Genomic DNA, 26,460 nt, shown 5'->3' with positions numbered 1-26,460 from the left:
TAGGTTCATTAAAGTTTTTTTCTTTTTTTCACTAAGAAAGAGGTTCTTTCAATTTTTTTCCTCTTCTTATCCATTCAAATAGAGAAAGGGAAGATAAAGTGAGACACATGGAGAGGGGTGAAAGAGAACAATATGCGAAACTAAGATATGTAACATCGGTATAGGCTGTTTGGGGGTATGGACTACGATGGTCAATTTTTAAATGTTCTGGAGTTGATTGGCCAAACTTCAGGTCATGCTTATGAAATTTATCCAAAAAAAAAGTTTATTACTATTATTTTAAATGGAGCAAGACTTAAAATGTCATTGTCACTAAGATATCACTTGATTTCTTAAATCCCTTGTTGAAACATTGAATTTTGATATCTTATTGTTGAACAAAAGATGTGAGTTTTAATCTCCACCTATAACAGATCAAACCTCATATCTTTTACTCTTGAATAAGAGATATGTGTTTCGATTTTCGCTAGCATGTTTATTTTGAAATTATCTATACTAGTAATAACATGATTCTTTGCATGGATTTTAACATTTTGCATGCTAAAGTACCCTCACACAAATTCTTAAACTCTCTAAAATATCCCTATCTTTTAGTTAAATGATTTTAAATTGAAAAATACAAATTGGTTAAAAGAGTAATTTACTATTTTTAAATTTTAGATTTATTTTCTTTATCTTGTCCATTCAGTCTAAAATTTAGGACACTATCTCTATCTCATTTTTAAACATTATTCCACGTTACCTTACCTTTTTCTTTAAAAAACAAAATACACACGGTTATCTCATAAAAAAAAAAAAAATACACAGTTATTATTATTATTGTTATTTTTGATAATATACACACGATTATTTATACATCACTTTTAAACATTATAGCAATAACCAATATATAAATAAAAAATAGTATTATTGTACGCTTAAAACACGTGTGATGAGTATAATATATATTCAAAATAAAACTTTTTAAAACTTACTATTTTATTTTTTTGAGAAACCATTTTTTTTTTCTTTCTAGCTACACCTTTTTCAAACAATAGATTTTCAAAAATTTGAAAAAAAAGCATATACCAAATGGACTCTTAACAAGCATTGATTATCTCACACTAACACACTACTTGAGCCTCGCCACAAGTCCAAAAAAAACTATTAAATTTTATCCAATCAGCTATCCCAACTTGACCCAACTATATATTTTTCCTTTTAACCATGAATGTGCTAATCATGTAACCAAACACACAGTGATTTCAGCTTCCTATTTTCCACTTCCTTCTCCCTTTTCCCCAGGGGTCGGGAAGAAAGGCTTCCATTGCAGTTAAAGAGATGGGGGGTTTTATGGAAGTATATTTGATATTGAAGACAGCATCAAGACTGAAGCATGTCATTTGGGTTCTCTTTTTTTCCTAGGGGTGATTATCAATTTGTCTTTGTTAATAGAGTTGTTGCTTTTGTATTTGATATATGATAGCATGCGTTTTCATTAGATTAATGATGTGGATTTTTTTTTTTTTTTGAAAAGAAAATTTGGGTTCATGTTGATTTGGTTTATGATGTGATTTTATTAGTGAATATGGTTCTTCGATTTTCTAAGCGATTTTGAATGCTAGAAAATCTGGACATTCTTTAGAAGGTTTAGATGTCAAATTACGTATAACTTATGAAAATCGTGGATGTGATATTCAAAAATGTGGATATTTATTGGAAGGTCTAAATGTCATATGTCCAAACCTCTTTAGGATTGTGTATCACCTAACAAAATTGTGAAGGTTAATGTACCCAACTCTGAATATTCTCTAGAAGTTCTAGATGTTAGATGTCCAAACCACGTTATGATACTCAAATTGCGCATAAGAAACGTGGATGATAAGCCTAATGTCCACAAATATGGATATTCGCTGGAAGGTTTGGAAATTAAACGACCTCCACCCTTCACCTCTCCCTTGCGCACGTATCTAGCCTAATATTTGATTCAATTCATATTAGCCCATTAATCGCCACAATTAAAAAGAATAAAATAGTCTCTCTCCTTTTCAATATGGGATTAAATATTTTCACTAACTCCTTATCTTCCATATTCACTCCCACATCTTTACATTTAAGTTGTAATATTTATTTATTTTAATTAATTAATATTAAAATGCTCCAACAATCCCCCACTCATTTCAATATTAAAATTTTTAGTTAAAGAGAGATTACTAGGAAAAAACGGGTCAATATGCATCATGAAGTTATGCTCTACATTGAACCTTCACTTAGTAAAATAGAGATCTCAACTCCAGAGTCGTAGTGGTCTCTGACTTGAACTAGAACTGCTTTAGGGAAATTAAGCGTCACTGCTTACACATAATAACCTAGGTGTTGACATGAGCTTTTATAGTTAGCACTTTATGGCCGTGTGCTGATCCCAGTTTCATGAGTGTATTTGAGATTAAGTCCAAATCTCATAGGGAGCGGCCCCACCCCCACACTCATATTTGTGAAATTTTGTCAAGGGTGTTCCTGTAATTCTAACACTCCACTCATACGAGCTACAAATTTCATTAAGAGTTTTTACTCAACCTCTCCAGATTACAGGACAAATGCACTTACATCATAGGGATGAACTATTTATAAAATTATTTACAAAATAAATAATTAAAAAAAATAAATAGTGCATTTCTTATGACCATCCTATGATTCGTTTTTCCCATTGAACCCAATTCTCAAGATCTCTGGTCCTTGGGTTGGATATCCTTATACATGACTCATGATTCTATGGACTTTAGTCTCACCCCCCTTGATGTATTCTAGACCCTATCTTTTGCCAAGGCCTTGGTAAATGAATCTGCAAGATTATCATTAGATTTAGTGTGTGTTTGGTTCCGCGTTGCGTTGCGTTTTCACACTTTTTTTTTTTTTAATACATTTCACGCGTTTTACAGAAAAGGGAGACAAACGGTACTGTAGCGATACTGTAGCAGTACTGTTTATGGGACCCACAGTCACTTTATTCATTAAAAAATATTAAAAATGGGTCCCACGGTACTATTTACACATTTAAAAATTATTTTGCTACAGTGTTTTCAGTTTTCAATTTTCAGTTTCAGCAACAATAAGTTCAATCCAAACACACTCTTAATATAATCCACAATTATGATGCTAGTACTCAAATAAGATCGCAAGGTACTGTGCTTTCTTCTTATAGGTCTGGATTTATTATTGTAGTAACAGCTTTTAACTCTACCAATTGTGGCAGTGCTATCACAATGAATTAATATAGGTTGAATTAGCTTTTCCCAAAGTGAAATTTCATATAACAAATCTCTAAGCCAATTTGCCTCTTCATTAGCTAAAGCTAATGCTATTAATTCAGCTTCCATGGTTGAATTAGCAATTATTGTTTGCTTTTTAGATTTCCAACAAATAGCACCACTACCTAAGGTAAAAATATAACTAGTGGTAGAGAGAGAATCACTTGACAAAGTATTCCAATCGGCATCACTAAAAGCTTCAATCACAGCAGGGTACTTTTTATAAAATAAGCTATAACTTTTGGTACCAATTAAATATCACATGACTCGCTCAATAGCTAGCCAATGATCTTTACTAGGGTTGCTAGTAAATTTGCTAAGCAGTCCTACTGCATATGCAATGTCAGATCTAGTACAATCAGTAGCATAACGCAAACTACCAATGATACTAGCATAATCCTTTTGATTACAAATCTCATCATCATTATTCACAGGAAATAAATGAACGCTAGAATCAAAAGGAGTAGCTACACTTTTGGGATCATGAAAATTATATTTTCTCAACATAATGTGATTGATCAAGAAATATTCTAGCACATGTTTTTGTAATTTTCATGCCCAAAATAAAACTAGCCTCACCAAGATCTTTCATATCAAAATGGCTTTTAAGCATATTTTTTTGTCTCATTTATAACATGCATATTTAAGCCAAAAATCAATATATCATCCACATAGAGGCTAATAATAACATGTAAATTATTCCATGATTTTGAATAAATACTTTTATCACTTTCATTTGATTTATAGCCATTCTCAATCATGCAGAAATCAAACTTTTAATGCCACTGCTTAGGTGCTTGTTTTAAGCCATATAGGATTTAGTTAGCTTACATACCTTACTTTCTTGTCTAAGCTCTACAAAACCTTTAGGTTGGTCCATGTAAAACTCTTCCTCTAGGTCCCCATTTAGAAAAGCAGTTTTTACATTCATTTGATGAATTTTCAAATCAAAAATTGCAGTAATAGCAATTAACAATCTACTAGATGTAATTCTTGTTACCGGAGAAAATGTATCAAAGAAATCAAGATCAGCTTTTTGTTTAAAGCCTTTTGCAACAAGTCTAGCTTTATTGTATCAAAAAAAAAAAAGAAAAAAAGTCTAGCTTTAAATTTATCTATTGATCCATCCAGTTTCAACTTTTTTCTAAGGACCTATTTACAACCTATGGTCTTACAACCTGGTGGAAGATCTACTAACTTCCAAGTTCTATTAGAAATTAGAGATTCCATCTCATCATTTACAATCTCTTTCAAAAAAATAGCATCAGGTGATGTTAAAGCCTCTTTTAAATTTTGGAGATTTTCCTCAATGTTAAAAACATAATAATCAGGACCAAAATCCTTTTCAACTTTAGCTCTTTTACTCCTTCTAGGTTCCATTTCAAAATTTTCTTGATTTTGTAAATGAGAAGTAGAAGAACTAGGTTGTGAGAAAATATTTCCTTCACCCCCACTATTCTTCAATTTAAAAGGAAATTTTTCTTCATGAAAAATCGCATCACCAAATTCAAACTTTTTTTTTTCAAGATCAAAAAATCTATAGGCTGCACTATTTATTGCACAACCAAGAAAAACACAAGTAGTAGCTCTTATACCTAATTTAGGTATTTTAGGGTCTATAAGCCTTACATAAGCAAGACAACCCTATACTCTCAAATATCTCAAATTTGGCTTATGTCCTTTCCACATCTCAAAAGGTGTGGTATGTGACTTTTTATGTCGCACTTTATTCAAAACATGACATGTATTTAAAATAGCTTCACCCTAAAAATGTAAATGTGAACCAGATTCAATTAACATGGTATTTGTTAACTCAATTAGAGTTCTATTTTTTCTTTCACCCACACATTAGAAGCAGATGAATATGGTGCAGTAGTTTCATAGATAATTCCCAAAAACTGAACAAATGAGTTGAAGCATTTGATTCATACTCATGACCTCAATCACTTCTTATTCTTCTTATTTTCCTACCAAATTGATTTTCAACTTCTTTTAAAAAATTCTTAAAATTTTTCAGAAGCAACACTTTTATTTTTCAACAAATAAATAGTTGTATATTTTGAGAAATCATTAATAAAAGTGATAATGTATCTATATCCCCCACGAGTTAAAATTCCCTCAAATTCACATAAATTGGAGTGAATTAACTCAAGTAATTCAGTATTTCTTACAACACTTTTATGAGGCCTTTTTGTAATCTTAGCTTGACTACAAGTTTCACATTTTTCAAAATCTTTTGACAGTCTTGGAATTAATCCTAAACTACTCATGATTCCCACATATTTACTATTTATATGACACAAACGAGCATGCCAAAAATTAATAGAAGAAAGCATATAAACTGAACTGGTAGATGCTTTATTATTCTCAACATTCAATCTAAACATTCCATCACAAGCATAACCCTTGCCCACAATTAATCCCTTTTTAGTGATTACATAGTTATTAGATTCCATAGTTTGTTTGAAGCGAGCCTTGTTAAGCAAAAAACTTGACATCAAATTCTTCATCATGGATGGAGTGTAAAGTACATCTTTCAATGTTAGCACAAATCCAGAAGTGAATTTCAAATCAACCTCACCACTCCCAAAAACCTTGGTTTTGCTAGAGTTACCAAGCATTATAGTTTTTTCTTCTTCAAAAGGAGTGTACAACTTGAACAAATTTTTGTCATAGCAGATGTGCCTTCTAGCACTAGAATCAACCCACCACCCTTCAACATATTGCACCATATTGATGTCTGTAATCATAGCCACTAAAGGCTCTTTGGTTACGTTAGCCTGTGGGACAGATTCAGGTTTCCGAAATTTGCAAAATCAAGTGATATGCCCACTCTTGCCACAGACAAAATAGGATCTATTAAATTGATCTTATGAAGGGGGTCCTTGGTTCTTATTGTAATATATATATATTTTCAGGTTTCCCCTTCCTTGAGGTTTATTATTATTTTTAAAGGTTCTCTTTTTAGGCTTCAATTGACCATTTCTAGAAAAATGATTTTTGGGCGTATTATTATTGGCTGAAATAGAGTTTACCTTTGTGGTGGAATTAACATTGCTTTCTTGTGTCATGAGTGCATCTTGTCCTCTAGCCTCCTCCTTTACACGGATGCGTGTAATCAAATTCTCCAAGGATGTCTCCTTTTGTTTGTGCCGCAAAGTCTTTTGGAACTACTTCCAAGATTATGGTAGTTTATCAATTATGCTAGCTACCACCAAATTGTCTCCAATCTTTATACCTTCGGATCTCAATTCTGCCACAATAATTTGGAAGTCTTGTGCTTGATCCACCACCGATTTTCCATCCACCATTTGGTAATGGAAAAATCTACTAGTAGTATACTTCTTTGCACCAACCTCCTCAATATCATACTTGCTTTGTAAAGCTTTCCAAATTTTCTTGGCAGAGTTATAAGTTGTATCATAATAATTATAGAAATGATCGGCAAGACAATTCAAAAGATAAGAGCGACAATAATATTCATTTTTTGTATACTTATCTATTTTTCCATGGTGGAGACAAAATTCTTCCTCATTCATCTCATCGGTAGAAGCCTTTGATAGATTCTTATTAGTGAGGATGTAGGCGACTTTGAGAAGACTCAAGTGGAAGAGGATCTTTCCTTTCCACCTCTTGAAGTGGGCTCCCTTAAAGCGAAAGGGGACTGCTAAACTTTGTTACCGGTTTTTGATACCTCCACCCTTCACCTCCCCCTAACGCACGTATCTAACCCAATATCTGATTCAATTCATATTAACCCATTAATCATCACAATTAAAAAGAATAAAATAGTCTCTCTCCTTTTCAATGTGGGATTAAAAATTTTCACTAACTCCTTATCTTCCATATTCACTCCCACATCTTTACATTTAAGTTGTAATATTTATTCATTTTAATTAATTAATATTAAAATTCTCCAACAATGTCCAAACCACATTATGATACTTAGGTTATGTATTACTTAACCGTCAAAGAGTGCACTCATAGACTCGGAGTGTTGAGTTGTAAAAAAGACTTGCTCATTAAGTCAACCTAGATGGGACTATAATTTCTTAAATAAGTTAAATAACCCCTAATTAAAAATAAAAATAAATACAATGAAATTATAGATATTGGTTAATTATACTAGGTACCTAATCTTTTCCCTTTTAAGAATAAAGTATATGCGTGAGAAAAAAAATCGCAATTTCTATATGCTCTGAAATATAGGGAGTTAAATTGGTGGCTAGTTAGGGATTTCATGATTTATGAAATATCCATCAATCATTTTTTTTTCTTTTGATTTTTTTATCAAACCTAGGTTAAGGAAAGTCTCGGGGTCTCCTAGCCTAATTGAGAGTCAAAATCATGACTATAACAAAAAATATGAGTTTTAAGGTTCGATTATGTATGGAAAATGTGTTAGGAACTCTCACAATGCCCATCTTAAAATCTTAAAATTGTATGTCATTTACTCAATGGAACGTAAAATAAATTTGGCTTTTGGTTTTTGGGGTAAAATGTCACATTGTAATGTATTTGAATTTCTACATTATAAATAATGCATAAGGATGAAATGGGTTAAGTGAAGTGTGTTTTTGAAAAGAAAAAATGTATTTTCTGAGTTTGGGAAATAATTTTGAGAAAACCAGAGATCATTGGTAGGTTAGCAGAAGGTGTTCTCTAAATTGCAATGTAACCTAGAATGACCACATGATTACTTTACCTTCTGGATCTTATCAAATTATAGACAATACATTATATTGCTTGGTGAGGGTATAAGCATAAGCATAAACAAATAAACATTGGAAATGTGAAGTTATCTATATAATATCTAAAAGTTGAAACGTAGCATTTATAGTTGCTATGTTCTTAACTTCTTTCCATCCACTTCGATCCATTCAACCTATTTTGGTCTACTTCCATCCATTCCACCCACTTTTGTCCATTTCAGTTCACTTTTGTTCAATCAATCCATTTCGGTCTATTTAGTCCATTTCAGTCCACTTGGGTCCATTCGGTTCATTTCGGTTTATTTCTGTCCTTTCAGTCCAATTGCATTTCATCTCTTTTATTGGAACTGTGATGAACAAACAACTCGAGGGAAACTGTGTGATCATTGCATGGTTCAGGGATTTTTTGGGGTACGAAGTGAGAAGTTGCACATTTTGTTTTGAAGTGTTTTTGGTTTCAACAAATGAAGGCTAAACATCAAAGTCCAAGGTTGTTACAAAAAATAATTGGAGTTGACCATGTACTTTGTCATGAGAGTAAGAGTAGTAATGATGCAGTATGGATTATCAAGAACAATTTAACTCAATCAGCTCACTTCCTATTCGGGGAAAAAAAAAAAAAAATCAGCTCACTTCCTAGCTATCAAGTATACCCGTTATGTCCAAGATACAGTAAAAGATCTCATGGAGTACTAATTTCGATAGTGAAAATCAGCAGTTTACCAAATTGAATTTCAGCACTGCCTTTCATTTACAAACTGATGGCCAATATGAACGAATCATTCATATTATATTAGTTTATAAATGAAAGTAATACATCTAGTTAACTCTAATAGTAAAATCTCAACTATAATTTAGTTACTAATTATTAGTATAGATTTGTGAAGAGTTAAATTTTTTTAGTAATGTTGGTTACTTTATATAAGAATAGAATAAGCAATTAGCCTAGGAACAAGTTCAAGCTTTTTCAATAAGAAAATAAAACAAGTTTTTTTTTTTTTTTTTTGGTAAATAAATAAAACAAGTTTGAACTTATAATTTAGCTTGATGATGAACACAAGCTTAACTTGTGTTCAAAATAAAATTAAGTGAACTAAACCAGAACTTTTAAAGGAAAAACCAAAAACGCCAATGTTGAAAGAGAACTAGAGAAGGCTCTCTCGACCTAACCAAGTGAGAACAAACATCAAGAATAGCTTTAGCCCCAAATCATCACAACTAAAAACAGTAAATGTCTCCAGGCTTTAAGAACATTTTTAATGCATCATCAAAAGACAAGGGAAAATCACTTTCCTGAGGTTTTCGGACACCATCGTACATTGTAGCGTACTCATTTATGAGAACGTACTCATATCTATAGTTGTATAGTATCTTTTATTTGCAACAAAATCTACGCTGTACAACAAAATTTGATTTAACAAGAGGCTGAATTTATTCTGCAACAGCAGCAAATAATGATACAGAAAACTAATTGGGACATGAACTACATATAGATGGTGTGATTTAAAGGAAAAACAAAAATGAAAATATTTAAAGAGAACTAGAGAAATTAAGGCTCTGTTGTATTAGCCAGGCGAGAACAAACAAGAGGAATAGCTTCAGGCCCAAAGCAATGTCACAACCAAAAATAGGATGATAGCCAGTGCAAAACAGAACCCAACAATTGCCATGAAAGCCTGGAAACAGTTAAAGGAATGAGATACTTGTAATTGAACAAAACAAGAATTTTTAAAAATTTTCAGTGTCGCTTACCTTCCCCTGAGACTCAAACTTAAATTTCACAGTGAACCATGACAATCCTCTGTCTACAAAAGGTGCAAGGGCAAGCGCTCTGCATAAAAAGAACCTCTATAGAATCAAAAGACTGTTAAGTTTAACACAAAAAGAACTTCTATTCAATAAGAGTGAGTACAATGGCATTTAAATGAAATCAGCAGTTAAACAATATCATTACGAAATAAAAGATGGGAAAAACCTAGAACAATGTTCATAACCTATAGATAAAATTTGTTTTTTTTACTGAATATAATATGCCAGTATCTAAAGTAGAAATTTTAAAACAATTTTTTCAGCAATAACTTTTTTTTTTTTTGATAGGTAAGAAAGATGTATATTCAAAAAACTGCTAAATGCAGAGTAGCACCAGCATATCAAATGTACAAAAAAAGATGGAAAAGCAAAAATGTAAAAAAAAAAAAAACACTAATTACAAAGAAGAAGAGAGCTAAGAAAACACTAATAACATTCATGCCTTGGAATCATCATATCATCATATACTAACATTCTCACAATGTTGATCACGAGATTTACAGCAAAGATTGAAAAGAAACAATCCCTTCTGCTGCATCAAAGAGACAACTTATTTCAACAGCATGCACTAGATATAGATTTAACAATTCATGACATATGGCTTTTCCCTTTTTCTCCCATTATTGTGTTCTTGTATCTGCTTCAACCAACAGTATAGTTGAGCGATCATAACTTCAACAAGCATATATTCCAAACAGCTCAAATATATATATTGACCAATGGCTCAAATGACTTAATTTAAAACAATATTATTTCGTTCCATTTTTAGTAAAATAGTAAAGAATATTCCATTATCATACAGCTGAATTGCTTATTCAAGAATCAAGAAACATCATGATGTCCATACAAATTACTAAATAATCGAAGAAATTTTGAGTTCTGGCAGCTCACCCGCCAGCTCTTATAAGCTAAGTAATTTGGCTTCCGGCCCACACCATGGCCATTACTTTGAGGAATCTGAAAATGGCCAAAAGTTTCACGACATCTATTTATTTTTTTCTATACAACTTCTTGATCATTTATGCATCAGAAAATAATAATATATTAGTAGTCACCTTTCAACAGCGGCAAGATAACCCATCCTTCCAGGTACAGGAGCAACATAAAACCTAAAAGCAAGTGTAGGTTGTATTTATGACGAGATATATTCAGAACACCTTCCTGACTACCGTAGAATCTAAACAAAAGAGGTGAGAACTCTACATTTTCCTATTAATTCTTCAAAAAAAATTTCTAACCCTAGAATCAACATAAGTTAAATTTATTCCTCAAAAATTTAGGATTCAATAGGATCTTTAGTATTAACAAAATTCCTAGAGAATGGAGGAAGAATATTTTAACACCTATATCTAAGAACAAAGAAGATATTTGAAATTATAAAAAATTGCTATGAAAATAAACTTATGAGTCAAACTATGAAACTTTAGGAGATAATGATCAAACATAGGTTAAGACACTAAGAAGCATGGACATTCCAAAATCCTCAGCATGTTCGTGTTGAGCATCCCTATCTGACACATGTCAATGCCGGCTATGCCAAGGACACTCCTATACACATGTCCTCATTGTGTTGGGAGGGGAAATAAATTTTTTTTTTTTGTTTAAAAAAAATTTCTTTGATTTTAGATATGCTTTTAAAGATTTTGATAGTTATTATTTATTTTGAAAACTTGAAATAAACATAAAATATACCTAAGAATGTATATTAAATAACATTATTAATAGTTATATCCCCTATACCAATCCAAAAAAAAAAAAAATTAATTGTCATATTCCCACCATGTCATGTGCTAATATTTCAAGAATTATCATGCTGTTGTGTTTGGTGTCATGTCATGACTATGTCCATACTTCTTAGTTAAGACATGAAACAACAATGTTGGATAATCAATTTAGTTTTATGTCAAGGCAGTCTACCACAAAAGCAATTTTCTTAGATATCTAATTGAGAATATAAAAAATCCTAGAAAGATCTCCAGATGGTTTTATTGATATAAAGAAAGCATATGATAGAATACCTAGAGAGGTTGTGGTAGGTTTTTGAAAAGAAAAGTGTTCCTCTAAAGTATATTAAATTGACTAAGAATATGTATGATGGAGTTGTAACTAGTGTGAGAACAAATAAAGGGTAATATGTATAACAAATCAATGCTAAGGAAAATGTACCTTCTAAACATAGTTCAAGGTTTGGCTAATACATACACGTCTTAACAAGAGTAGTAAATAACCGGAAGTTGCTTTGGAAAGTCTCTTAAGATTACCATGCAGAAAGCAATTTTGACATTCAGGATTCAGCTATCTAGAAACAGCATAATTTAGCACCCAACTTGGAAATTAGTAACCCAATTTAATGAAAAATACACACCCAAAAAAAAAAGTATGATACCCTGTTTGATTCCTCAAATAGTAGAAGCTCTAGAGTGCACTTCCACCTTTTACAAGCACTGGTTTAGTTCTACAAGAGGGAAGAAACAGAAGTATGCCAAATTGCCACATGCTGTATTAGACAAACAGTTCAGAACAAATTAAATCTGCAAGCAAGCAAACCCGGGAAATTTGAATCAGCAAAAGTATGGGGGAAGGTAGAGTACTTTGCATTTTAATGGTTTCGGTGCTATATGAGATTGAAAGGATAACAAATTTGGGATGAATGCATTTTGCTTTATTTAATAGTGAGGTTTGGGAGTGTTAAGAGTGGGAGTCTTGTGGAAATTTATGTAGAATGAACTTTGTGCTTGTATGTTTGTGTGTGGAAATTGCTGTTCTTGAATGGGTTATTATTTTTGAATGATAAATGATACGCGCAACCCAATGGGAGTTGAACCCACGACATCATTTTCCGTCTAGAGTTTATATGTGGAGGAGGGACCAGTTGAGATTGAGTATATTGGTGCATTATGTTTTTGGCGACCTCTGATTTGAGGTTATATAGAGAATGGCAAGGATTTTCTGAACTTTGAAAAGTCAGTTCAACTGGAATTGTTGTGATGATTTGTAGAATTTTGAAGCTTGAAAGATGGACAACAATGGCGAATGAGCAAGACAAACAGAGAAGAAGAAGAGAGAGAGAGTAAAACAAGAAAGAGAAACAAGAGAAAATTGATTTCTATTTCATCAAGCTTAATTGAAAAATACATAGCACCTACTCTATTTATAGATAAAGTGAAAGTTCAAATATGTGTATAAACACCCTTGAACGTTTAGACCCCCAAATATAAAATAACCAATTCAAGCTTTATGACAAACAACTAGTGTGCGGAAAATGAACATAAGCTATAAACAGAATTGGAAATCAATCTAAGCCAATTATAAATCACATCCACAGCAGAAAATAAAAGGCAAAGATAAAGGGAAGAGAGATGCAAACACAAGGACAACACACGATGTGTTATCGAAGAGGAAACCGAAGCCCTCGGCGTAAAACCTCTCCGCCGCCCTCCAAGCGGTCAATAATCCACTAGAAAATGTAGTTGGGATACATGAACAGTAATAAACCCTCCAAGCCTAATCTACCCGATGTACCTAAGCCCTCCAAGCTTCTTGCTCCAACGAGGTTGCGCCGAACCTTTTTCTTTTCTAGCTTACCGGATTCCGCTACTAGACCGTAGCATCCGCCATCCTTGGCATCTTCCAATGCTTCCCAAAGCTCCAAAAACACTCAACACTCTGAATGGGTGTGGGTAGTGTTTGGATAGAAATCTCCTCTCAAGAGGTATGACAATGAGAGAGGGAATGAGAAGAGACTACAAAGATTTCTCTAGGAATGAGTAGCTCTCTCTAATTGGGTGGGTGTTTTGAAGAAACCTCTCTTAGGGTTTTTCTTTCTGAATGGCCACACATATCTTGTGGGAATGAGGTGTATTTATACTGGTGTGAGAATGGAATACGAAGAGTCAGTTTTTCCAAAAAAAAAAAACAGGGCTGGCTGGCGACTTGACCTCGCGACTTGACTGAGTCGCGAGTTCAAGTCACGAGCAAACTTAATGGCCAGTCTGGATTTTTGTCGGGTAGTGCTCCAGGTGGCGTGACTGTTCAGCTCCCCTGCATGCTCTGTAAGTGAGCAACTTTTGGCGGCTAACAAGCCGCGAGCCACCCGCGAGTCTCTGCTTCACTGCACTGTCTTGAGCATTTCTTCACACTCTCTCACACACTACCCTTACATGATTCCCACCTAAATACAAGGTTTCTAAGTGCTATATTACAAGCAAATTTGTCATGGAATAAAGCCAACACATGGTTGATTAAATTCAACCTTACATAAAGTACATTACAGATTGAGCATTACAGATTGAGCATTCCAGAGAGCACAACTGCTCTTAACAAACTCAGAACTAATCCCAAAATATACTCCGCAAATTCCGGCGTGACAGCCTGGCTTGAGTGACAGTTAGAGCTGAAACCATAACTGTATATCTTCAACACAGAGAAAGAAAACTCCTCACATCAGATAGCCTTTAGGAGAGATGACTCCAAAACGGCACCGCTGAACACTTATAACAGGCAGACATAAAACGGCACAGTTTCAATAAGTTGAACGACACCGTTTCTTCTTAACTCAGTTACATACTTTAACTAAGACACAAAACGACAACGTTTTAGTCTAAGAACCGTTACACATAACACTAGTCGTTATGAGTCTTCTTCTTCTATTTTTGATTTCTGAGTTTCAGTGCTTCCTTTAACATCCCCCCGCAAAACCAGGGGCTCAACGGATACCATGATTTTGGATCTAAGAAAGGCAAATCTGGAAGTAGGAGGCTCTTAGTAAACACATCAGCCAGTTGATCACTTGTGGCAATATACTTGACTTGAAGATCCTTTCGCAAGACCTTCTCACAAACAAAATGGTAGTCGACCTCGATGTGTTTGGTGCAGGCATGGAATACAAGATTGGAGGCAATAGCAAGTGTAGACACTTTGTCACACCAAAGTTTAGGAGGGACAGGAATAAAAACCCCAAGATCACGCAACACCTGGCGAAGCCATTAGGGCTCAGCAGTAGTGGTGGCTAATGCTCGATACTTAGACTTAGTGAAAGATCTAGAGATGGTGTCCTGTTTCTTTGCACTCCAAGTTATAGGATTGTAGCCCAGATAAACAATGTAACCCGTGATGGAGTGTTGGTCATAGGGATCCCTAGCCCAATCCGAGTTAGAGAAGGTAGATAAAGAGAGAGGGCCAAGTTGAAGAAAGACACCATGATTTAAGGTACCATGCACATATCTCAAAATTCTTTTAGTAGCAATTAAATGTAAATATTTGGGATTGGACATAAACTGACAAACTTGTTGGACTGCAAAACTGAGATCAGGCCTAGTGAATGTAAAGTAGTGCAAAGAGCCAACCAAACTCCTAAATTCATGAGGGTTAGAAAGCAAAGCACCATTAGTGGGAGACAATCTAGTATTAGGAGCACATGGGGTACAGGCTGGTTTAGAAGTATGCATGTTGACTCTGAGATGCAAGTCCTGAGCATACTTAGTCTGAGTCACAAGTAGGCCTTTGTCAGTTCTAGTAATTTGAAGCCCCAGAAAGTAGTTTAGTGGTCCTAGATCCTTAAGCTCAAAGACTGCACTGAGTTGAGAAATTGAAGAGTTTAGGAACTGAGGACTGTTGCCAGTGAGGACTGTATCATCAACATAAACAAGCAAGAAGGCCACTAAGGTGCCATGTTTGAGAGTGAATAAGGAGGAGTCTGAGAGAGAAGCCTGAAACCCAATATGAAGCAATTGGGTTGAAAATCTCTCAAACCAGGCTCTAGGGGCTTGTTTGAGCCCATAGAGAGACTTGAGAAGCTTACAAACATAAGTAGGGTGAGCTAAGTCAACATAGCCAGGGGGCTGAACCATATACACATCCTCTCTCAAAAAACCATGTAAGAATGCATTGCTTACATCAAGTTGTCTTAGAGGCCAATTGAACTGGACAGCAAGTGAGAGAATGATTCTCACAATGGGAGGTTTGATGACTGGGTTGAAAATCTCCTCAAAGTCAACCCCAAACTGCTAATGAAACCCCTTGGCCACCAATCTGGCCTTGTATCTACTTATAGAACCATCACTGTTGTGCTTAAGCTTGTAGACCCATTTGCAGCCAACCAAGTTCTGAAAAGGAAAGGGTGGCAACAAAATCCAAGTACCCTGCCTCTGAAAAGCCTGAAACTCAACATCCATGGCAGAACACCATTGGGGATGTTGAGCTGCAATTTTATAGGTAGGAGGTTTTGTAGTGGTGTAATCAAGTTTGGAAGATGAACCTGACTTGGTGGACTTAGAGCACTGCTATGAGTGAGGCTGAGAACCCTTAGCAACAGCATGTGGAGCAATAGATGCAGCATGAAGGGCCTTAGGCTTATAGATGCCAGCCTTGGACCTAGTGGTCATAGGGTGAGCATTAACAGTGGCAAGGACCTGTGAATCAGCTGTGGGAATAGCAACAGGAACCAGTGAACTAGGGATAGGAAGGGAAGGAGGTATAGGGTGAGGTGGGGAGATAGATGAGGTAGAGAGAGGACTGGAATGGGACAGATCAGGAACATTAGGAATAGAAGAATGGGAAGAGGAATCAAGTGTAGGAGTAGGAGTAGAGTGAGTAGAGCTAGGCTGTGAGAGAGTAGGATCAGAATTATGGGGCTGAGTGATCAAAGGGACAATGATACGACACTGTGTTGAGGACTGAACAGAGGAGACAGATGGAGGACCAGTGGTTAAAGACTGAGGGTTAAAGAACTCAAGTTCATTGAAATGAACATGCCTGGAGATGTAAATCCGAGATGTGTAAGGATTTTGACAGATATAGCCCTTGGTATGTGCTGGGTAACCAAGGAAAATGTAAGGTGTGGTGTGGGGTTGTAACTTGTGGGAATTATATGGCTTAAGTAACGGAAAACAAACACAACCAAAAGATCTGAGGTGTGTGATATCAGGTTTGGATTTATACAGGAGTTCCCAAGGAGTTAGATTCTTAAGGAGGGGAGTAGGAAGTCTATTGATGACATGGACAGCTGTAGAGAAAGCATAGGACCAGTAGGAGGGTGGCAATTGAGAATGAGAAAGCATGGTAAGGGCACATTCAACAATATGTCTATGCTTCCTCTTAGCCACCCCATTTTGTTGGAGTGTGTGAGGACAAGAAAATTGGTGAATAAGGCCTTGTGTGGAACAAAAGTGTTTGAAGGCATTAGAGGTGTATTCCCCACCATTGTCAGTTCTTAAGACCTTGATTTTAGAGTCAAGTTGATTTTCAACAGTGGCTTTAAAAAATTTGAATATATCAAGGACATTAGACTTATGTTTAAGCAAATAAAGCCAACTGAATTTAGAGTATTCATCAACAAAAAGGAGGTAATATTGAAAATCATTAATGGATGTAACAGGAGCAGGACCCCAAACATCAGAGTGCACTAACTCAAGAGGTTTGAAGCATGAAAAGTAGAAACAGGAAATGAAAACTACTGCATTTTTCCACTCAAACAATGCTTACAATGAGTGAGTCCATTATCACTGTGTGATGGACAAGAAATGTTCAAAGAAGATAAAGCAACATCAAGAATTTTATTGCTAGGATGGCCCATTCTATGATGCCACAACAACCAATTATTGGCTTTATTTACAGTAAAAGCAGTAGGAAATGAAAATTCAGTAGATATGGGATTCTGTATTGAAGATGACTCAGAGTTGACATGTGGATGTGGAAGAGAGCTGATGAAGTTCTTGGAGTAGATAGGGTAAACCCCATTCTCACTCAAGCCCTTGTAAAGGAGTCTCCCCGTAGGAATATCCTGGATTTTAATTTGATTGGCATCAAAATAGCAAGAACAGTTATTATGTAGGCAGAATTTATGAACTGAAAGTAAATTCTTTGCAATTCTTGGCACATGAAGGACATTTTTAAGGATGAAATAATGGTATTTAGTGTGTAAGGTAGTGTCACCTATATGGTTGATAGGCAAAGACTGACCATTTCCCACAGTGATCTGCTCAGGTCCCTTGTATTGAGACTGACTGGAGAGGCTGTTGAGATTAGCAGTGAGGTGATCAGTGGTTCCAAAATCAACAAGCCAGGGGTCTTGATTGCTAGTGATCACTGCATTAGATGCAGTTACCATAGCAACAAGCTTAGTAGGAGGATTTTTGCCTTGATAAGCAAAATCCATCCTATGGTAGCAATCCAATGCACCATGGCCAGACTTTCCACAAATCTGATAGCTTAGACGTTCATGCTTGAAGCCTTGAGGAGAGTTTTGTGAAGAAAAATTCTGAGGAGTGAAGTGTGGAGATCCTTGTGGAGAAAAATGAGGTGCCTGTGGTGATGAGAAGTGTTGCTGTCCACCACTAAAATGTGGCTGTCCTCCTCCAAAGTTATTGTATCTACCACCTCCTCTTCCTCTATTAGATTGATTCCTTCCTCTTCCTCTACCAGAACTATGATTCTGTGATTGATTCTGTGAGCTGCTACCAGCTTTACCATTAGAAGCAAACATGGCTAGTGAGTGAGAGACTGAATCAAGATGATCAGTCATAGCTTGTTCTTCACTCTGTAGCATAATGGCAAGTTGTTCATATGATATAGGATCACTCCTAGTTCGAATTGTAGAACAGAAATGTGCAAATTCTCTAGGAAGTCCTCTGAGCACAATACAAATTAGCTCTTCATTGTCTATAGCCACTCCCAGAACTAGGAGTTTATCACGTGCAATCTTTATCTTTTGAAGAAAAGAGTTCACTGATTCATTCCCTTTCTTGATACCTTGAAGTTCAAGCTTAATGTTCAAGATTTTGGTTCTTGAAGTAGAAGTGAACCTCTGTTCAAGAGTGTTCCACACTTCTCTTGAGCTAGTTACACCAACAAGTGAAAACACTTGTGGAGTAAGAGTTGAGTTTATCAGAGAAAGGAGCGCCTTATCTCTGATTCTCCAAGATTGGAAATCTGGATTAACAACTGAAGTTGTGTTTCCTGATGCACCAAGTACAAAAGGTGATGGCTTTGGTGCTGTGCTATCAATATGTTCAACTAAGGAATAAGCTCCAAGTATGGTGAGCAGTTGATGCTTCCATGGAATGTAGTTGTTGTAGTCAAGCTTGATTGACATGAGATTGGACATGTTTGAGAGTAATAGCAGTGGTGATTGTATGGAGGTTGAAGGAGTGGACACTGTATGGACAGGAGCTGTGTGTGTGTATTGAGTAGTCTCTGTTTGAGATGTTGAAGCCATTGGCTCTGATACCATGTAGAATTTTGAAGCTTGAAAGATGGACAACAATGGCAAATGAGCAAGACAAACAGAGAAGAAGAAGAGAGAGAGAGAGTAAAACAAGAAAGAGAAACAAGAGAAAATTGATTTCTATTTCATCAAGCTTAATTGAAAAATACATAGCACCTACTCTATTTATAGATAAAGTACATTACAGATTGAGCATTCCAGAGAGCACAACTGCTCTTAACAAACTCAGAACTAATCCCAAAATATACTCCGCAAATTCCGGTGTGACAGCCTGGCTTGAGTGACAGTTAGAGCTGAAACCATAACTGTATATCTTCAACACACAGAGAGAAAACTCCTCGCATCAGATAGCCTTTGGGAGAGATGACTCCAAAACGGCACCGTTGAACACTTATAACAGGCAGACATAAAACGGCACAGTTTCAATAAGTTGAACAACACCGTTTCTTCTTAACTCAGTTACATACTTTAACTAAGACACAAAACGGCAACGTTTTAGTCTAAGAGCCGTTAGACATAACACTAGCCGTTATGAGTCTTCTTCTTCTATTTTTGATTTCTGAGTTTCAGTGCTTCCTTTAACATGATTCTCTTCTTTACCATCCCATCCCTGTTTTGTATGAGAGATATATGCCGTAATGAACTTAACAAAATAACAGACAAATGACATACAAGGTGTCCGCCATATTTTGGCTTCTTTGTATATGCGATTTTCAGTCTTTCTATTTATTTATGTCCTCTTAATTCCATTAGATGAAATGGGCCCGTATATATCTTTTTTACTCCAAATTCCCTCAATTTTTGCTCTCAAATGGCTATTACTTCCATGCTGATAAGCTTGTAAATGCTTTGGAACTAATTTTTGATTACATTGTATTTCTAATAAGTTTCTTTCTTTTAGAAGTCGGCTTAAGTTGTATTAATTCAATCTCTCTCTCTCTTTGTTTTGTGGGCAGCCCGATGAGCCTGTGCTTGAGGACAAAGATGATGACGACGAGGATGACGATGATGATGACAAGGATGATGATGAAGTTGAGGGTAAGTTCACTGTGAATGTTGTTTGTTGTAGTATCTATGTTTCCTTTTTTTTTTCTTCCTTGTGTTTATGCATTCACATCTTTTCCTGTTAAGTCAATGGGCATTGTTTCAAATTACACATTATCTTTCCACAAGAATGTGATGAAGGGTGAGGTCAGGCTTTAAGAAGACTCATTGGTTGGATATAATAGATAACCAATAAAAATTTTAAATAACTTAAATAAAAAAGTTAGTGATTTAACAAGAAACTTTTTTGTAGTTGCGCCTTTTTTTTCAGTAAAAGATTATCTATCATAAAAATTACATTCATATGTGTTCCATGTATTCCATATAAATGGAAAATGGGTTTTAGGGGGGTGTTTGTTGCAACTTATTAATCTCTCTCTTGTGTAGATACCACGTTAATCTCTCTTGTTCAGATTGGGTAAAAAACAGTGCATTGCTATAGTTTGGAACTATAAGATTGTTATGATGTACAATAAGATTTTTTTTTTGTCCCTGATGTATACTTCCTGTATACTCAGGTGACACCCTTTTTCTTTTTAATATATTTTTATTACTTATCAAAAAAAAAAAAAAAAAAAAAGAATGTTATGATGCACAAACAGGGTAGTCGCCACTAGATTGGCCAACATCCAAATAAATTGAAGATCAAGTCCATGAATGTAAATATAGGGCTTTCTAATATTTTACCTATAGATTTAGGATGTTGATTTTTCATTTATTTTTAAATTTAAATCCTGGATTTTGTTATTCTCGCTCTGTCTCGGTTTGACTAGTTCTTTTGGATCCTTTCATTTACAAATTCCTCATAATAAAATGTTTGTGTCAAGTTGGATTGCAGGTTTTTTTTTTAAATTTTTTTTAATTTTTTTATTTATTATTTTTTTTTTTTATAAATAAATTCTAAATCTGTTTTATTTTCTACTGCTTGCTTATCACTAATGTGTTGCATTTATAGAACATTTTCCTGAAAAAAAAAAGTCACCCTTGCTTGAAATTAGTGTGCATGAGTGATACTAGTGGATCTGTGGATGATATCCACTGGTAGCAAAAACTAAACTGATATACAACCATTGGGCTGGTTGTTCAGTGAAATGAAATGAAGTTCTTTTTAAATTTGAACTAAATGAATAAAGTTGTGCAATGTGATCCCTCCTAATGAAACCTTTTTGTGAAAATATCGATGGATCCAGTAAGGATGCAATTGCAGCTAACATTAACCTTGCTTATTTAATTATGTACATAATGGTTCTTTTTTTTTATTTTCTTTTCTTTTTTTCCTGATGCTTTCTGTATTATCAGGACAACATGATGGAGATGCAAGTGGTAGGTCAAAGCAAAGCAGAAGTGAAAAGAAAAGTCGCAAAGCAATGTTGAAGCTTGGCATGAAACCTATCCCGGGTGTTAGCCGAGTCACTGTCAAAAAGAGCAAGAATGTTGGTGCCTTTTGAACTGTGATTTTATTGATTGTGGTTTTAATTTATATATCTATCTTTAGTTTTCTTTTGATCTAACATATATTGCCCTTAAAATCAGATATTGTTTGTCATCTCAAACACCCGATGTTTTCAAGAGTCCAACTTCAGACACGTATGTAATCTTTGGCTGCAGGGCAGTTTAAGGCTCCTGATCTCAGCAATGTGATTTCCAAACCTGAGACTTCGGCTGTGGCTCAAGATGATGAAGAAGTAGAATATGAGACTGGAGTGGAACTCAAGGACATAGAGTTGGTGATGACACAGGCAGGAGTCACTAGGTCAAAGGCTGTGAAGGCATTGAAGGCTGCAGATGGAGACATAGTTACTGCCATCATGGATCTTACCAACTGAGAAGTTATTTACATGTTTTTTTTTTTTTTAATGTGATGTTTTAGCAGTTATGTGGTTTCTAGAGCATGTGAACTTTATGGTGGTGTATCTTTCATCAATTTTATTAAAATTTCTCTTTTTCTTTATCCTTTGTTGTACCAGTAACGAAACTGAGAAATGCAAACTTGAGTGATAAATTTGTGCTCTTTTACCCTATTTTTATCCATTTTCAAGTTTGGGGGATATTTGTCTGGATGAATTCACGTGAAATAGTTGATTGATTTTGGTATAGACAAATTGTATGTGAACCTTCACAAGACTAAACCAGGATGGTTCATCATAGATCAATTCTGATCAAGGTTTACATATGCATATTAAATTCCTGGAATTTTTGCTAGAAGTTAGAACTTGTATTGAAATTCAAAGACTTTCCTATATAGCAAAAGAAGTTCCTGACTCCTAGCATGGGAATGCTTTCATTTCTTGGATGAATAGGATGTGATATGTGAATTTCTTAGTGGCAAATGAGAAGGATTGTTGGATAAGTGCCCAATCATGCCCATTGATTTGATGGAACTTCAGAATTCAGATATAATCGTCTAGGTATGGCTTGTGTTTGGTGTTCTAGTTAGACAGCGTCCTAAAATGACTATGTTTTTGTTCTTGTATTATGCACTATGCACTAGAATATTAAATGAAGTCCTGCCCGAATTGTTTTAAAATGGACAAGTGGTGTGTGATTGGAAATTTTGTACCACTAATTTTTATGTATTTCTTCATAAACGGGTTGCTCACAAGCCTCAAGAAAACTTCACGATTATTACATTTTTTTTTCACAATTTGTTGAGATGGCAAGTTAGATTATTGGACAAGCACTTTAAAATTTTAAATACAAAATCCTCTATTTCACTTTTATAATCCACTAATTGCAATATGATACGTTTTAGATTTTTTTTTTTTTCAATTTCAAACTTTATTTATTTTATAAGGAAAAAAGCCGTGTAATAGGATTTTTTTTTTTTTTTTTTGTGTTTGATAATTCGATAATTACAACGGAATAAGAGAGATTTAAACCTTGAATATTTCCATTGAAAACATTAGGAGGTGCTAACCACTTGAGCTACTACAAGACGTTTGGCATAACAATATGTAATTGATAAAGTATAAAGTAGAACACTCAAAATGGAATAGTATCATTATTTTTCAATTTCAGGTAACATGTACCTATCACTATATATATATATATATTTACCACTCAAAACTTGTAAACTCGGAAGTTGTGAAAAAAATGTGTTAGAAAACAACACGAATTAGCTCTCTCTCTCTCTCTCTCTCTCTCTCTCTCTCTCTCTCATGAAATGAAAGGAGTAAGTATTTGATGTAGAACTCAATTGGTTATTTCTCTTTTCGAGTTTTGACTTAACAAATCAATGATTTTAGATCCACATGCAAGGTGCAACCGTGTTAGTTCAGCCAAACAAGGTCAAATTGTAGGCTCCATATTGGACAACCTATAGGTGCGGTAGTCTTCATGAAAAAAATAAACTAGTAACAAAAAATACTAATAGTACTTTAAGGACCAGATTTGGATCTCTAGCCCAAACGATGGAAGGACTCAGGCCCAACAAGCCCAAAACAATGAATTTATAGAGAGTGGATTGGAAAACTGTGTTAAAATGAGTTGGACAACAAATAATGTGAGTTCAAATGACAAGAACAGAAAGATAGATTGATTTAAACTAAAGAAAATCATCATCGACACAATCTGAGGAGATCAGTTCTTATATACTTCTCACAAGTTTGGTTCCTGATTCCTACAGTGCTTCTTTCTTGATTTCTCCATCCCCTTCTCTCATTGCCTCCCCCTTCTTTTATACTATCTTCCCCTTTTCATTTCTACCCTCTACGTGCAGTCTAGATGGTTGGTGTTGATATTTGTCCCATCAGCACCTACCTGTAGTCTTTGTGTAGTAGCTGTAAGGCTGAAAACCACTGTTCAGGTATCACCTCCACATTAATGCGGTCAGAGAGTTAGCTGTAGAGCATTTAATGCGGTGGTAGTAGCTTTCTCCGTAGATATTTTAAGACTCCCCTTTGTCCTTTGTTTCTGCAATGCTTATCCGTGATAACAGAAATTCCTGGAACATTCCCCTAGACGGCAGACCACCTTTATGGACCTCGGCTTTGGTTGGCCAAGGAGGCATTCATCCTCGGCCCAACCTTCTGGGTCATTGTCATCAAAACTAATTCCTTCATTTACTAACACGAACTCCCTTAACAATGTTTACCCCTCCTCGGACGACCCTTATGTGATGCCCCAATTTGATTGATTGTGTGATGTGTGTGGGTGTGTGATGAGTCCCACATCGGGTATTTATTGGGTAGATCTGGGCTTTATTAACAACTACAAGGAGTCTCAATTGTGACTAGTCCTTTTGAGGTATAGCGCAGATGTGGCTAGTGCTTTTTCTTGGGTATTTACACCTTATCCTCGGCTTGGGTCTTAGGCCCAATATAAACATTGATAATGAGCTCTTGGGCCAAATATCCCTACAAGTACCATTGATTGGCCATACATCCCTATTAAAAAAAAGGGACCTCTATCCACTTATCCAAAAAACAAAGGCCATATCTGATGCAAGAGATGCAAGAAAATTATTATTTAGTATTATTTATGTTTGTTAGTCAATTGTATTTTTATGTTTTAGGTCCTATTAGTTTATTGGGTTATTAATATTTTAATTTAGAAGTAAGGGTATTTTTGTAATAAGGCAATTAGGGTTTCCTAGCCAATTAGAATTAGGGTTTAGGAATCCTTTATAAGCAACCTATTGTACTCCTTGAGGAGTTAGTTGACTTTTTGATGAATGAAAACAATGGCCGTTTGGTCTTTCTTTGGTCTGGTGCTGACTCCAGGTCTACCCTAGGTGCTAACTCCTAGTGGTTTCCCCGCTTGGTGCTGACTCCAAGCAAGGCCTAGGTGCTGACTCCTAGGTCATATCTTTTATTTTTCCGTTATTTCAATTTTGTTCTGGTTGTCCTGCTTCAGTTTTGGTATCAGAGCAAACACCGATCTGTTGACGCATCACCGCAGGAAAGAGCCAGAAAATATCACCCAAAAAAAAAAAAAAAAAAAACCAGATTTTGAAGCCAACCAGAAACCTCTAGTCCAGAACCTACAATCAAGTTTCCAAATCCCTTGCAACCACAAAGAGAGAAGAGACCCACGTCGAGACCCATCGGCAACCTTAACCAACCATCGCTGATATTGAACCATTAGCCGCCGAAACCCACAGATTAGCACTTAGTTGCTGCCAACCCATCAGCCAACAGACCAGAAACAGAGGAGTTTGAAAGTCAACAAGAGCCGCCAATGGGATCAGGCCGCTCCCACCATGCTGCTTCATGCGTCACAGGTTCCATCAAGCTCTGATCTACACCATTGAGCACCGCCGACAGTGACCGCCGATGAGCCCATACCGCTTCTCACCCATTGACTCCAGCACCGCTCGTGATTGCTCCGCCGCTTCCCTTCTCTTTAGTTTCTTTTGTTTCTAGTTTCTAGCTTTAGTGTTTTTAACGTTTGAACTTGGCAGATTTAGTTTTAAGTTGTAACTCTTTCTTTATTGTGTTTCACCCAAAAAAAAAAAAAAGAAGACCAAGCAGAGTCCAGGCCCATGACAGACCAGTCCAAGCCCAGTTCCAGCACTACCTGTCCAGAGAACATCACAGCAGCCCAGGTTCTTGTTCCAACTCCAAACTATTTTATGACACACTATTTTAGAGAATCATGGAAATATTAGAAGCACCTTATATTGATGGTTATGAAGCTTATCCACGAGATTTTGCCAATTGGATGAATGGGATGGAGCAATTCTTTGAGCAAGAAAATTTTGCAGATAACATAAAGGTTAGGTATGCCAAGTTAAAGTTAATAGGTAAAGCACAGAGGTTTTGGGAGAATCTTGAACATTTTCGTTATATGGATTATGAACCCGCCATTACTGTGTGGGAAGATATGAAAGAAAAGCTTTGTGATGAGTATTTGTCACCATACTATCGAGCTAAGTATCTACCCCAATTTCAGTGTGGTACTTTTCAAGTTGAAGCAAATGCGATGAATCCTCATCCTCATCCAATATCTTGTCCTCAGCGCACTTTTGAACAATCTACCAAGGAATTATCTACCAGGAAAGTAACAGAATTAATTGTAAAGCTCATGAAAGAGATTCAAGACAGGATTGCTCAGATGAAACAAATGAAGACTCAACCCGATTCAATTGGGAAACCAAGGATAATTGATCACAATGAACTTATTGCTGCCCCCATAGAAGACATCATTGATGGTGATATCTTGGTCGTGGAGAATCCTCCAGCAACACCAAAGCCTAATGTTGACATAGACATCCATGCCTCGACAAGTGTTGCTTTAACAAGCATGCAAGGAAATGAATCTATTGAAAAATAGCAAGGTGAAAAGATGGCGCCTAAAGAGAGTATTATGTTAGAGGGTGCACATGATGTGAAAGTTGAAGTTGTTGAATGTGCTTCTAATCAACCCTCCACAGTCCTTGAAGATC

The 26,460-nt window shown here is 35.5% G+C and overlaps 1 long non-coding RNA gene and 1 pseudogene across 1 annotated transcript; one reads left to right on the top strand and one right to left on the bottom strand.

Annotated features, from left to right (window-relative positions):
- Positions 1-9,619: 9,619 nt before the first annotated feature.
- Positions 9,620-10,767, bottom strand: LOC126723438 (uncharacterized). The gene is made up of 3 exons (XR_007654299.1): positions 10,700-10,767; positions 9,752-9,830; positions 9,620-9,675 (listed from the first exon to the last, which is right to left on the bottom strand). It is a non-coding gene; the product is annotated as an uncharacterized LOC126723438 (long non-coding RNA).
- An 8,142-nt stretch (positions 10,768-18,909) lies between these two features.
- Positions 18,910-22,096, top strand: LOC126722446 (nascent polypeptide-associated complex subunit alpha-like protein 1; annotated as a pseudogene).
- The last annotated feature ends 4,364 nt before the right edge of the window (positions 22,097-26,460 follow it).

This window comes from Quercus robur, chromosome 4 (assembly GCF_932294415.1).
Source record: "Quercus robur chromosome 4, dhQueRobu3.1, whole genome shotgun sequence".
In the NCBI taxonomy this organism is placed as follows: Eukaryota; Viridiplantae; Streptophyta; class Magnoliopsida; order Fagales; family Fagaceae; genus Quercus; species Quercus robur.
The sequence above is the reverse complement of the archived record's forward strand: the minus strand, read 5'-3'. Positions and strand labels throughout refer to the sequence as shown.